At 35.2% G+C, this 15956-nt stretch overlaps 1 pseudogene; it reads left to right on the plus strand.

Annotated features, from left to right (window-relative positions):
• The first annotated feature begins 1704 nt into the window (after window positions 1-1704).
• LOC141420439 (hepatoma-derived growth factor-related protein 3 pseudogene) lies at window positions 1705-2433 on the plus strand (annotated as a pseudogene).
• Window positions 2434-15956: the final 13523 nt, after the last annotated feature.

The raw sequence follows: 15956 nt of genomic DNA on the forward strand, positions 1-15956 counted from the left end.
AGAGTATAAGCAATAATAGGAAGGATCAAGGGTTTTTGCTAGTTGAGATAAGGATAGCTATACAGGGAGTTGACTCACATTGCTTTCTTGTGCATGTGCATTACCTTCTAAATTAATTCTTCTCGAACTAACCTTTTGTCTAGTTCCTGGTCTCCTTCTCCTATTGGCCTCTGTAACTTTAAAGTATCTGCATTAGTTTCTCTGCATTGAGGGCAACAAATGCTATCTAGTTTTTTGGGTGTCTTACCTATCCTCATACCTCCCTTGTGTGCTCTCGCTTTTATCATGTGCTCAAAGTCCAATCCCCTTGTTGTGTTTGCCCTTGATCTAATGTCCACATATGAGGGAGAACATACGATTTTTGGTCTTTTGGGCCAGGCTAACCTTGCTCAGAATGATGTTCTACAATTCCATCCATTTACTTGCAGATGATAAGATTTCATTCTTCTTCATGGCTGCATAAAATTCCATTGTGTATAGATACCACATTTTCTTAATCCATTCGTCAGTAGTGGGGCATCTTGGCTATTGTGAATAGTGCTGCAATGTGTTTTCCTTTTAAATAAGAAAAACAAAATAGCATAATGAAACCCACCAAATACTGCTTGAAAATAGGGGGTAAGGAAATGTAATAGATGCAATGAAATTGTTCAGAGTACACTGTACACATCTATAGAATTTTCACAATGAAACCCCTTGTACTATTATTGATGAATCCTAATACAAAAACAAATACCAAAAAATAAACTGCATTTTCAAAATTGCACAGCAAGCCAATCTGAGAAAAGAAAAAACAAGAGTACAGAAAATGGTAGTAATCTTTGGCTTAGTAAATGGAAAAACAATTGTTAACTATTTGGAGAATAGTGTTTCCCACAACTGGAAACCCCTGCTATTCTATCAACAATTGAATAAATAAATGAACTGTGGTATAGTTACACAATGGAAAACCACATAGCAATGAAAATAAAAGAAACTATACACAACCTGGAAGAATTTCACAAACATCATGTTGTGCTAAAAAGAACTAGATGCAAGAGTGAATACATACCATATGATCTTACTTATGTAAGGTTCAAACACAGACAAAACTAATCCATGAGATATACCAAAATAACTATCTATTTTATTCAAAAAATTGAAAAATAAATAACTAAAAGAAAATTTAACAGAATATACATCTGACCAGGAAATAATTCATTGAAAAGGAAATAAACCACAATGTAAATTATTGATCAATATAACTTTATAAGTAGTGTTGAAGATGTGAAGCAACCAAAATCCTCATATACTTTTCATAGGAGTATAAATTGGTACCATCTCTTTGAAACATTTTGTTCAGCAGTACCAACTAAAACTGAAAACATACATATCACCTATAACCCCACAATTCATCTCTCAGGTATATACATATGTATATATTTGTTAGAATATATACATATGTTTATCTTAAAAGGTGTGCATGTGAATATTCAAGCCATACAATTAGCTCTCAACTGGTAACTCTCCTATTCTAGAATTTTATAAACATAATGTTGTGCTAAAAAGTACTACATACAAAAGAGTGAATATATACTATAGAATCTTATGTAAGGTCCAAACACAGACAAAACTAATCCATAGCTTTAAAAGTCAAGATGGGGGAGTAATATATTGGCCTAAGGGGAAGTTGACCTCCTGGCATCTTTATAGTGAACTGGCATAATGGAGTATCCATGGCATCGCCAGGACAAGGTGGGCAACTTGATATTTGCCAAGACGAAGGGCTACCTACACTAACCAACCTGGATTGATGAACTCTCAGAGGGAACTGTGAAACCTCCAGCAAAAAAAAAAAGCATCCTATTTTCTTTTCTGGTACCAATGAAACTTCATTTCTAGGTCCCAAAGACCTTTGCCCATCTAAAGAATATAAAAACAGTTTACAAAGCCAAACACATAGTAAAGATTTAATGAAGGATAGTGGGAAATAGAAAATAATCTAGGAGTAAAGTTTGCTTGATAGCAGTCAATTCAGCAACAGATGTCTTCAGAAACTGAAGGGGAAAACAGATGCTAGCAGTGATGAAGAAGATGATAGGGTAGAAGATGAAAAAGCCAAAAGAAAAACTGAAAAACAGTTCAAAGTAGAAAAAATCATACACTTCAAAGAAACACTCTAAACAATTCCAGAAATCTCCAGAGATTAAGATGACAAGGAATGCAAAGGAGAAAACAAAAGCAGCTCTGAGGGTGGAGATGCAGGCAATGACACAAGGAATACAATTTCAAACTTGCAGAAAACCAGTGGAGGGACCTAACTACCAGAATGAATGCTGCATATTAAGAGAAATGACAAGAAGGCTATACATTTGGTGGTCTGATATTCTTGGGTTTGATATAAAGCAGAACATAGTTCTTGTCGTCTGTGTCAGAATACCAGTTTGCATGTAATTATTCCTATTCCTCTCTGTCTTGTCAAAAAAAAAGACATTTTAGTCGTTTCAAGGCTATTGATTTAATTTCATTTTGTTTGGCTGTGTGAAATTGGCCTTAACCTTTAAGGATTACCAAGATTTTTGCAGACTTATACATACCTAGGATCCTTTAAGCAAGGCAGTTATTATCCATCCTTCTCCTCTTTACCTCACATCATCAAACACTCAGTTAAATGTATGGTAACATTTCTTTTACATGATAACTCAACATAATCCTTAAGAATGAGATTTCCTCTCTGTGACAGAACCCAGGAATGAATTCTTAGGTACTCAATGCTGGCATATTGAAAATGAATGTAAAATTGTCTTTTGTTTTGAGACCATGTACAAAGTTTAACCATATAGTTAAATATTTATTGAGTATTGGAAATAGCTAGTTGACAGCTTACATTTCCCAAACTCATGTGGTTATGTTCAACACAGATCCAGTTTCTATATATGAAGTTAGTAACTCAATGTGTGTTATTCCAAAATAAAAGCAATGACTTATTTTTGAACTGATCACTCAAGGTGAATACGTCACACTTTAATCAGCAGCATCCCAAAGGGAAACCAGACAAAGCATTTATGTACAAATAAAAATTTTTAGTGAATTACTGTTTTCTTTTTAGAACTAAGATTAAAATAGTTAATATTCATCCACAAACCATTTTATGTATGGGTCATTGTTGCTATTTTGATAATGATAATTTATTTTATGCTAACATATAAGAACATATTTAGTTGGCTTGAGTTTTATCAACCCTGTTCTGTTTGTCCTTGGAATATCTTTCATGTATATGAAGTTTGTAGTTGAAAATGAAAATTTTACTGTGAAAATCAAGTAAAAAAGATAAAGGTACTGTTATTATAGAATAAATGTATTGGAATATGAAAAAAACAAAGTCAAGGGACAGGGTAATAATTTAAATTGGACATAGAGGAAATCCTGAGTTGATGGTCATGTTGTGTTACTTTATCTGCATTCTGGTTACACAAGTATGCTGGACTCATGTAAATATACTGACCTATACACTTGTGACATATGTACCTCTCTCTATAAATATTGTGCTTCAATAAGAAGGACTTTTTAAAAGAACATAAATATATAAAGTACAAATGACAACCTCAAAAATATTTGCAACATTTTACAACTATAAAAATAAAAATTATGAACTTGAAGTGGCTACAAAGTCAATAAGCATAATAACATCTTGAAAGAAAAATGTGCAGATAGCATAAATTAGCAATTAATCAACAAAGGAGGCAATATTAATGATCCCAAATTATCAAAAATATTGGGTTTATCTTCTAATAAAAAACTTGAGAACAAAAATAAGACATTACTTTTCTGGTCAATCTAGTAAAAGTTAAAAGTAATATGACTTAAAAATTATGAAGACTTTTCATAAGTATTTTTTAATCCATTTGGGGGATTTTGAGAATACAAAGCTTAGTAAAAGAAAATGCATCTTTTGTGAGATTCCTTAGTTTTTGCAAACATTTTTCTGGTTAGAAGTTGTCTTTCACATTTAAAAGAGGAAATTCATATATTTGATCATATTATATATATACATATAGAGAGAGAGACAGTGAGTGATTACATATTTTTTTGTCTGAAAAGGGTCTTACAATATTTTCCCTGTTTGAGGGGGTGAACTCAAGGCCTTTGTGCTTGGAAGGGCTCTACCACTTGAGCCATACCCCCAGCCCTTTCTGCTTTAGATATTTTTTCAAATCTAGTTTTGCAGTTTTTACCTGGGCCAGCTTGGACTTCAATCCTTTATTTAAGTCTCCTATATAGCTGGCAAGACAGGTACACAACACCATACCCAATTTTATTAGTTGAGATGGGGTCTTGCTAACTTTTTGCCCAGGATGGCCTTGAACTGTGATCCTCCTGATATCCACCACCCACACAACTGGGATTACAAGCATAAACCACCATGCCCAATACACTATTTTTGTGAAGAATGTTGTTTGTTGAAAGAATAAACAAAATTGATAAACTATTAGCTAGACTAACCAAGAAAAGAGAGAACTCAAATAAAATTACAAATGAAAGAGGAGATATTACAACTAAATCACAGAAGTACAAAAGATAAACAATTATATGTCAAAAAATTGGATAGCCTATCAAAAAGTCAAAAGTTGCATGTTTCCCTCATGTGGAAGAGTAAACAGTCTTTTTTGGGGGCAAGTAAAGTGGGAGGGCATAAGGAAAGGGTGAATGAGGGTGAATATGGTAGATGTATTTTGTATTTATATATGAAAATAGAATAATGAAAGTTGTTGAAATTGTCTAAGAAGGGGACAAGGAGAAATGAGGGAGAATGATGGAGAGGATGAATCTAATTGAGATATATTATAAGCACATATGTAAATATCACAATGTATCCCTGTATGACTATTATATGTCAATAATAAAAATTTTTAATTGCATAGCCTAGAAAGAATGGATAAATTCCTAGAAACATTTAACCTACAAGACTAAATTACAAAGAAATAGAAAATATGGACACACCAATAACAAGTAAGGAAATCAACTCAGTAATCAAAAACCTCCCAATAAAGCAAATTGCAGGACCAGGAGAATACACAGGAAAATTATAACAATCATTTAAAGATTAATGATAATCCTTCTAAAACTCTTCAAAAAAATTGAAGAGGAAGGAATACTTCTATCTTAGCCCATTTGTGCCTGCTATAACAAAATATCACAGACTTAAGTAATTGATAAACAATAGAAATTTATTTCTCACAGTTCTAGAGACAGGAAAGTTAACATCAAGAGGCCAGCAGGTTCAGATGTCTGGGGAAGGTTGCATATTTTGGAGAGGAGGAACATTGTGTCTTCACATGGCAGAAATTGGAAAGGCAAGAGATCAAACACATGTGACATCTCTTTTATAAGACTCGTAATCTCATTCATTAGGGAAAGGGTCCTGGTGGTCTAATTTCTTCTTAAAAGCCCCATGCTTACTATCACATTAGCAACATCTGAATTTTGGAAAGGAACACATTCCACCTCTAACCCCTTACCAATGCACATCATTCTCACACAGAAAATATATTCATTCCATCTCAATAGCCCCAAAAGTCATAACTCTTTCTAGCACCAACATTAAAGTCTAAGTCCAAAATCTCATCTAAATATCATCTGGATGAGACTCGATGTACGATTCATCCTGAAGCATCTGTGAGTCTGTGAAATCAAAGAAGTTACATATAATGGAGGGAGATGTATAGGACAGACATTTCCATTACAAAAGGGAGAAAACAGTAGAAGAAAGCAGTAATTGGTCCCATGTAAGTCCAAAACCCAAGATGGCAAACATCATTAAATCTTAAGGCTTGAGACTAATCTTCTCAAGATTATTCTTGCCTACCAAAAACACTAGGGCAGCTTAGGGGTTGGGTCCCAGAAGCTCCAGGAAATCTGCCCCCATAGCTTTTCTGAGTACAGCCCATAGTTCTCAAGGCTTAGAATTGGGTGCCTATGGCTCTCCCAGGCTGACAATGCATGATGGTGACTCTACAGACCTGGGATCTCAATCAGAGCTCTGCTTCCATGGCTACATTAACCATTGCCTGCTGGGGGCTCTCTGCAGTAGCCCCAACTCCACAGCTTACATCCTGGGGCATAAGGCTCTGAGGCATCCTTTGAAATTTAGGAGGAAGTAATCTTGCCTCCATAGCTCATACATTTTGTCTGCCTGTACAAACAGCACTACAGGAATACTGCCAAGGTTTATGACTTGTGCCCTCAAGAGTGATGTCTAGAGGCTCACCTGGGCTTCATTGAGCCACAACTGAGGCATGCAAGGAGAACTATACTGGAATGTGGGGAGTAGAGACTCGAGGAGGCTCATAGCTCCTTTCTTCAAACCGTTTTGCCTCAAGGTCTGGCCACTCAGGACTTGTGATTCAGGAGGCAGTTTCAAAGATCTCAAAAAATGCCTTAGGGGCCATCCTTGCATACTCTTGATGGCTTCTTTCTATCCATAGCAATCTCTATCAAATAAATGGTTTGTTGACCATAATCTTGTTTTTCTCTTCTAAACATACCTTTATTATTCTTCACATGGCCAGGCTGAGAATTTTCTAACTCTTTATATTCCACTTTCTTTTTGATTATAAGTTCCATCTTTAAGTCATTTCTCTCATCTCACATTTTATGATAAACATTTAAGAGAAACCATGCAAGACGCTAAATACTTTGTTAGATTTCTTACACCAAATATCCAAGTTCATCATTCTTAAGATATGTCTTCCATAAAATGCTAGAACACAGACACAATTCAGCCAAGTTCTTTGCCACTTTATAGTAAGGATGGTTATTCCTCCAGTTTCCAATGGTATCTACCTCATTTCCATCTAAAACCACATCAGAATGACCTGTGCTATCCATATTTCTATCTAAAATGAATTACCTAATTTTACATCCTAAGGAACTAGAAGAAGAATAAATCTATTCCAAAGCAAGCAGAAAGATGGAAAAATTTATTCCAAAGCAAGCAGAAAGATGGAAATAATAAATTAGAGCAGAGAAAAATATAGAATATAAAAATAATAGATAAGAAGCAATGACCCCAAAAGCTGGCTATTTTAAAAAATCAGCAAACTTGACAAATATTCAGTTAGATTGATTAGAAAAAAGAGAATTACTAAAATCAGAAACAAAAGTGGGAACATTTATACTGATTTTATAGAAGTAAAATGATAAGAGAATACTGTGAACATTTGTATGCCAACAAATTAGATATCCTAGATAAAACAGATAAAATTCTGGAAACATACAGTCTACCAAAATTAAATTATAAAGCAATATAAATATCTGAATAGGTTCATAACTAGCAAGGAAATTGAATCAGTAACCAAAAATTCCCAATGAAGACAAGTCCTGGACAAGATGGCTTCACTGGTGAAGTCTACCAAACATTTTAAAAAGAATTTGTACCAGTACTTTTCAGACTCTTCCAAAACTGTGAACAGGAAACACTTCCTTACTCATTCTATGAGGCCAGCATTACCTGATACTAAAACCACACAAATACAAGAAAAAAAATCCTACAGACCAATATCCCTTATGAATATCGATGCAAAACTGCTTGCCACAATAGTAGCACACTTAACTTTGAAGCATATTAAAGGGATTATGCATCATGGCCAAGAGAGATTTATTCCTGGAATGCAAGATGGTAGAAATTGTGAAAATCTAGCAACATAATACCTTGCAAATGGAATGAAGGAAAAAATTATATCTTAATTGATGCAAATAAGGCATTTGATAGAATTTAAAGCCCTTTCATGACAGAAATATCCACTAAACTAAGTATTCTTCATTTGTTAAGACAATAAATTTTTAAAATTTAACATAATAACTTCCTCAACATGATAAAGGCCATACATGAAAAACTTATATCTAACATAAAATTCCATGGTGAAACAAAGAAATTCATGGCTTAGTATAGAAAGCAGATGTATAACATTATATCATATCATAACTACTATAAGCCATAAAATATAGGGTATAATTAACACACCAGAAAAGGGTATGTAACTAAGGCTGAGGTTAGTAAAACTCCCCCGCAAGAGGTGATATTTGTAGTTTAAAGGCCAAGACTAATTTCATTTAAGAAGGACAATGAGGTGAGGGAGAGAGGGGAAGAGAGAGAAGTCCAGATAAAGGGAAGAACAGAATGTGCAAAAGCATGAAGATGTAAGAACTTGACATATTTAAGAAGGATGCATAAAAAGGAATGGTGGGGTAGGATGCTGAAGAAGACCTAGATAGGGATCATGTTATATTATCTTGAAAACCATCAAAGATTATACTACAATTTTTTATGTTTTAGAGAGACCATTCTAGTAGTAACAAGGAGTAAAATTGGAGATGATAAGGCCAGTGAAGATGTTGGCCAGTGAAGAAGAGGCTTAAATTCAGGCAGTATTCTCAGGAACAGAGAGAAAGAATAGGTTATGAGAGATGAAGAAAAAATAAAGAGGAGTTGGTAACAGGTTAGATATGAGAATTGAGGCAAAAGTAGGGGTCTATGAAGAAAAATAAGTTTTTGAAGGCTGCATGAATGGGGGTTTCAATAAAAAAGGTAACCTAGGAGAAGGATTAGATTTAAGGGAGGTAGAAACATTTGATCTCTGACATGCTCTTTCTCTTCTTTCAAATTGGAAATGCAAAACCTGGAACTGCAACACCTACAGTCCAAAGCCTCTGCCATCCCCCTAACAGGACCTGTTTTATATTCCTGTCCTTTATTTTTTAAGTATATATTCATTGTCCAAAGGGGTTTCACTGTGGTATTTCACACATGAATATATTGTACTTTAATAAGATTAGCCCTCTCTTATTGCTCTCTTTCCCTCCCTCCTATTTTTCAACAGCTTTCAGTGCATTTCATTATACCATAATTATACACAGATGCAATGTATTTAGATATTATTCACTCTCCATAATTCTCTTTTCCTCTCCTGCCTCTCCCTAGTCCTCTCAAACAGTTCTATTTAATCATGTATGTATTTATGTATATGTTTATCTTTGAGGTCTAGCTTCCACATAAGAGAGAAAATGTGGTCTTTGTCTTTCTGAACCTGGCTTACTTTGCTTAACATGATGATCTCAAGTTCCATCCATTTACTTCAGGTAAAATTCTTGATCTACTGAGATATTATCTAGGATAGTAGGCCTAAGCCCTACTGTTAAGAAAGTTATTAATAGATATAAATAAGTATTTGAGATTCTGGTATGTGTTAGATACTATTTTAAATTGTATAGGTGTTAGTATAATCATTTTATAGATAAGGAAACTGAGACTCAGGAGAGGTTAAGTTCTAATCAAGTCACACAGCTAGAAAGAAGTAGAGCTACTATTTGATGTCAAAGCCCAAATTCTTTCCACTTTGCATATTTTCTGCCTACAAATTTGTAAATAATAAGTTGGATTATAATGTGTCCAATAATTCTACCACTGTGATTTACAAACTTCAAGGAATGAAAACTTTCATGCATTTACTCCTTTGGTCAGCCAAGTAATTACACAAAAAGTTATACAGAGGGGATTATTTGCAGAGTGCTGGATTCAGTACTATCTTTACTCAGCAAATGGCAGAAATTTATTCATCACTGCAAAGGAATGGAACCCTATTCTAAAGTCTGATATCAGCATAGGTTCTTTACTATATTTATATTATACTCATTGTTATTTTTAATGGAACATTCTAGCAGTAAGGAGTAAGAATTAGAGGTAAAGAGACCACTGAAGAGTTTAGTCCAAGCAAGAGATGAGGCTTGAATTGGGAGGAATCAATACTCGTAGTACCTACCACAATGACTTCTTTCATGGATTTTCTGGTTGTATCTTTGAAGGTGAATATGGTGATATGTGCCTGTAATTCAAACTACTCAGGAGGCAGAAGCAGGAGGATCACGAGTTTGAGGCCAGTCCAGGCAGCAAGACCGTGTCTCCAAAACAAAATATAAACAAAAGGGCTGGGGGCATGGCTCAGGTTTTAGAACATTCGCATAGCATGCATGAGGTCCTGGGTTCAATACCCAGCATCTCAAAAAGAAAAGAAAATAAGGTTGTCCTTTTGATTAAGGCTTGCTGCATACGTGATATTCATACAGTTTTTTTTTTCTGTTATAGATTGCTGATGCTTAATCAGTTCTGAGGCCTTAGTGTATACATGATACCTTTTCTCTTAATTATGAATTTTCTTGAGGTTTATAAAATTTGACCCCTGAGTAAAAATTTTTTTTCTCACAGATATTGTATCCATAATATAATGTCTCCACTCTTGATTCTTTCTTTTGTTTTGCAAGATTACAGATCCTGCTAATGGTTTTTATACAATCACTTTTCTTTTCTCCATTGTGAAGTCTCTGATGGAGAGTAAGAATTGACTCACATAAAAGCTTTCAAACAGTGGATATACTTGTAATTCTCTGGCTCCCTAAACACTTATAGTTTAGTATGAAGATAACACTTTGTGAATTATCACCCCAGACTCTGACCTATAGCCAATCTCCTTTGAGTCATGAGGCTTAAGATATTCTCATAGATATTATTTCAGTAAACCCCCCCATGCACGCGAGCACATGCACACACACACACACACAGAACCTTGCTACTTAGTGACAGAACTAAAACTATTTTCTCAGAAAGAAACATATCTTTCCCACTTGCCAGTCTAACTTGTCTTAATACTCAGAAGTTGTTCCAGACTTGGGAGTCTGGGGAATGACCCTTATGGTAAGATCCCTAGGACTTTCTCTATGACTGGCACGACTTACTTTGGAATAGAATTCTTGGTATCAGTCTTATCATCGAAAAATAAATAAGTGTATGTGTTGATTGGCTTTGGCTTGCTGAGCCCTCTTAAAATTCAGCCCTGGTCATACAGGAGAATTTGCAATGTATATTATATTTAAAGTATATATTATATTTATATACAAGAGAGAGGGGAGAGAGAGAGAGAGAGAGAGAGAGAGAGAGAGAGAGAGATGTACTGGTGATCTTCTGAGAACTCAGAAATAGGTTCCCAGGAAAATATCAGGTTCTCAGGAACCTGAGAGAATGAGATTTCTCAGGGACAGGTTCACTCGTATAGACATGGAAGATAGTGTACCAAGTCTGGGACACCTAGGCAGTGTCACCCTCAGGAAACCCTGTGAATTTTGCTAAGCCTCAGATAGGTAACCAGTATCCTTACAGTATAAGAACAAGAAATAAAGACAAACACTTTGTGTGCCTTGTTTGTTTGTTTGTTTTTGCAGTACTAGGGCTTGAACTCAGGATCTTGTGCTTGCTAGGCAAGCACTCTACCACTTGAGCCACACCTCCAGCCTTTTATGTGACTTTTTAAAGTATATTCCTTCAACAAACATTTTAGATTGCTGAGGAAAATAAAATAACACAAGAAACCTGTACTTGAAGGGCTCAAAATCTTATGAAAGGTAAATAAATGGAATCAAGGAGGCATAGAGGAGAAATATCTTCTATCAGAGAGAAACAAGTCAAGGAAGGTTTCTTGGACAGTTGACATTCAAATTGATTCTTAAAGAACAAGCAGGAGTTAATAAACTAAAACAAAACAGCAATGATTTTAAAAGGCAGATAGTAGAAGGCAAGTCTAAGCAGAGAGAAGAATGTAAAGACCAGTAGGAAAGAAAGTATAGGTAGACGAGAGGAAGCTTCTATGAAAGTATCCAACAGGTTAAGACAGAAGATAGGACTTTGTTTTATCTTCTGTTAACTATGGAGAGACATCAAAAGAGTCTAAACAGCAGAGTGAAATGTGCCTATTTCTGGGATAGACAGATCATACCAACAGCCAATGAAGAGACTGCAGATGATGTGACAGTGATCTTCAAGACAGAGAGGGAATTAGTAAAAAAAAAATTGAAACTAAATGAAAAGAACACTTGCTAGCTGCTTCTTCTGTGTCAGGTATTGTGATAAGTTTTTCATAGATTCACTCTTTTATACCTCATGAAATACTATCAAGTAGATATTAGAATAATCAATATCCTCATATTGTAGACAAGGAAACTGAAATTCAGAAAGGTTAAATAACCTACCAAATTCCCCACAATTAGTAAATGGCAGAAACCAGGCACTGGGGCTCCAGGGCCCATGTTCTTAACCACTATTCATTCTTCCAGTGTTACTTAGAAGAACAAAGTACCCAGATGAGACCTTATCCTCCAGAAAGTGACTTAGCAGGTAATTCCAAACTCTTCTTTCTCCTTCAACGTATAGGGAACTCACTGCTCCTGAAACACAATAAATATCTTTAAGCCCTCTCTGGTTTTATTGATATTTCATCCTCTTCTTGGATTATCTGGATTGTTCCTTTCCCACTATTATATGGAGTACATGCTTCATAACCCATTTAAAATACTGTCTGTTCTCCACAGTTATTTCCTGAAACATACTAAGCACTTTTAAACTTTTCTCCTTTCTGTTCATTTTGCTCCCTCTGCTTGCTCAATAGGAGATTGAGAAAGAAGACATTCTCTTGTTTACCAAAAGATAAAAGCTATAGTTACTATGATAGGTACATTTCTAAATTCCCATGATAGGAAGATGTTTCTATTAAGCATATAGATTACCTATAAAAGAAAGAATACAATTCTGATGTTGAACATCTTAGCTCCAATACTAAGTGTTAGAAAACAATGAAATAATATTTACAACACTCTGAAGGAGAAAAGAACTGGCCATTATAATTTCATACCTAACAAAAATTATAAGCAAATTCTCCACATTACTCTATGCTATTTTTAAAAATATCAATTACTAAAATTGATATGGGAAGATATAAAAAACTCATATAAACAAATAATCAAGGAAACCATGGGAAAAGATGTGAGAGAATGACTCAGTTACCACCAGAAGGCATTGGGATCAAATAATTATACTGACTGATTCTACCAAATCTTACAAGAATATGTGTGCTATTTAAATTAATATAGAAACTATAGACCAATTTTACAAGAGTAAGGAACCATAGATTTAGGCTAATCCCTGAGGTTCACACCAAAATCTGGGGAGGGGTATAGCTAACAAAAAAGAGAGATGATGACAGAGAGACTGGCATTCAGAGGTAACCCAGCAAAGCTCTGTGTATCTTTCTCAACTGTGACTTGTCACAGATGACTGAGACTATCATGAACTGGTACAGCCTTTTAGAGAAATACTTGATAATGTGTATGAAAAAATCTTTTAAAAGTTCATATCCTTTGATAAAATAATTCCTTTTCTAAAAGTCAATACTAGCATTTGTAGTGACGATTGCACAACACTACAAATATGGTAATAATCATTGAATTGTGCACCTAAAATGGGTAAATTTTATGGTTTATAAATTATGATTTAAATTATGCTTTTATAAAATTAATTATAAAAAATAACCCAGTACTCAGACACAGTTTTAATTACCATGATATTCCATTGCAGTGCAACTGTACAATGAAAAGTTGAACAGACATCATCTTAACATCTGTTTATATCCAGGTTGACACTGGAGATGCAGAAATTAATCAAACCTAGATGTTGACCCCAGAGGAATTCTCAGGAAGGTAGGAAGTCAACCAAGACATAGAGGAAATCAGTGCAAGGAGAGAGGAGACTGTAGAGAGGAGGATCATTGACGTGTTCCCTGAGGAAGTGCCACATGAGTACCTCAGAATGGAACTTATTCTCCTCTTCATACATCATTATCTTTCATTGATCATAATCACCATTGAGAGATAAAGAAAGAAAGGAGAGAGGGAGGGAGGGAGGGAGGGAGGGAGGGAGAGAGAGAGAGATTTTTGCATAAAGGAGAGGTGATATCAGACACAAGCACAATCACCCACTTTCACACACTCACTTGACCCAGGAATAGTACAGGGAGGCTCAACCTAAGCATCCTTCCCAATGACCTGGGATGACCCAGCCACTTTCCTCCATTAGGGTATTTCACATTCTTCTCTGAGTCAGCATGGAGGTCTGCCAGTCTTGGTGTGTTTTATCCTCCCTGTCCCTTTCTTGTGTATGGACAGAATGGGGTAGAAGGAGCAGAGAAAATGCAACTGAATACAGCAAACATTTCTGACATGCCCTCTTGCCAATAATTTCAGATGCCTATTTTCAAGTTGCTCAAGATCTGATAGGGGAGGAAGATATAAAACAAAGGCAGTGATAAATTCTTGGAGGGGAAATGTGGAAGCCTCGGAGAGGGGACCAGATCCAGTGTGGGAGTTAGGGAGGGCTTCCCAGAGGTGATGACATAGGAGCTCAATATCCAATGTAGTAAATGGTTGGCCAGCTAAAGAGCTGGAGGCTGGGGTTACTGCAACTCTATTTGAAATACCTTCCAGAAGAATTAGAGACAATCTTCAATTTTTTGAAAATGGTTAAATACACCATAAAATACCTATACTCCATGCAGTTGTATCACCAGCAACTAGCACTGCACCTAATACACTATAGGCAGTTAATAAATATTTGTTTAATTAATAAATGAATCCAGATGAAGCAACAAATATCACTGAAAAGGGTTAATATCTATACTATTCAAATGTCTTCCACAACTCAAAAAGAAAACTGTAAGGTCTAACTATACTAGTTAGATCACATCCTCCTAATAATTCTGTAGGTTAGGTTTTATGATAATCTTATTTTACAGATGAGGAATCCGAATTTAGTGAACCACACAGCTACTAAGTAAGATAATGTGGACAAGTTCAACTCCAGAGCACATACTTTCTGTCTACTACCTTTTACTGCCAACTCATCCCCAAAATAGGTGATTCAGAAGAGAAACAAATAATGATCAAGATACATATGAAAAGATACCTGATATAAACAGTGGTTCAAGGCTATAATCTTAGATACTTGGGAGGTGGTTGGGAGGATCACAGTCTGGGCAATAAGTTTGTGAGACCCCCATCTCAAATGACGGCTGGATGTGGTGTCATGCGCCTGTCATCCCCAGTTATATGGGAAAGCAAAAACAGGAGGATCATATGCCCAGGCTGGCCTGGGCATAAAGTGAGACCCTATCTCAAAAATAACCAACACAAAAAGGGATGGTGGAGTGGCTCAAGTGGTAGTGCACCCACTTAGCAAGTGCAAGGCACTGAGTTCAACTCCCAGTACTGTTCAAAAAAGATACCCAATATCATTAATAAAGAAAAGCAAGGCATCACCAAGATACCACTTTTAGTACTTAAATTAACAAAGATTTTAAAAATTGAAAATAATAAGTGGTATTGGTAAATACCAATTATTGGTTCACTAAGGTCTGTGAGAAAACACACACACACACTTGTATACCAGTAGTAAGGTTATATAACATAGACACAGTGCAAGTTGGCAGTATCAAAAAAGTAAATGTCTGTACACTTTTCAACCTAAGAACTCTTTTTTTGTAAGATGTCACCCTATAAAAAATACTCTCAGATATGCCCAAAGTTACTTTTTGCAATATTATACACAATGAAGAGGAAAAATTCCTAATAATAACCTAAATTTCCATCGATAGGAGAGTGTTTAAATTATAGTACATTCAGATTTTATAATATTATGATTCCACTAAATGGTGAATTTTGTAGAAAGACTCCATGGCATATGGCCAAATTAGCAAAAGGAAATTATATGCAATATATGGGCTATGATCATGTTTATATAGATATAATATTAATAATGATAATCTGCTTCAGAGATGAAATTGTCTGGTTATAATATAGCCCCACTGCCTTAGACTTGGAAGGGAACAAACAACAGAAAATGAAAAATGAGAAAGAAAACAAAAAAGGGTATTAGAAAAGAAAGGATGAAGAACTTCAAATTTTTAAATGTATATTATAAGAAGGAGAAAAGAGTGTGGGTTCTGGCAGCAGACTGCCTAGGTTCATAGCTGGGCTATGTATTTTCTAGTTGGGTAATTATTAATAAGTTGTCTCACATCTTTGAGCCTCAGTTTCTTCATCTG

The sequence above is a fragment of the Castor canadensis genome, unplaced genomic scaffold (assembly GCF_047511655.1).
Source record: "Castor canadensis unplaced genomic scaffold, mCasCan1.hap1v2 HAP1_SCAFFOLD_165, whole genome shotgun sequence".
Classification (NCBI taxonomy): domain Eukaryota; kingdom Metazoa; phylum Chordata; class Mammalia; order Rodentia; family Castoridae; genus Castor; species Castor canadensis.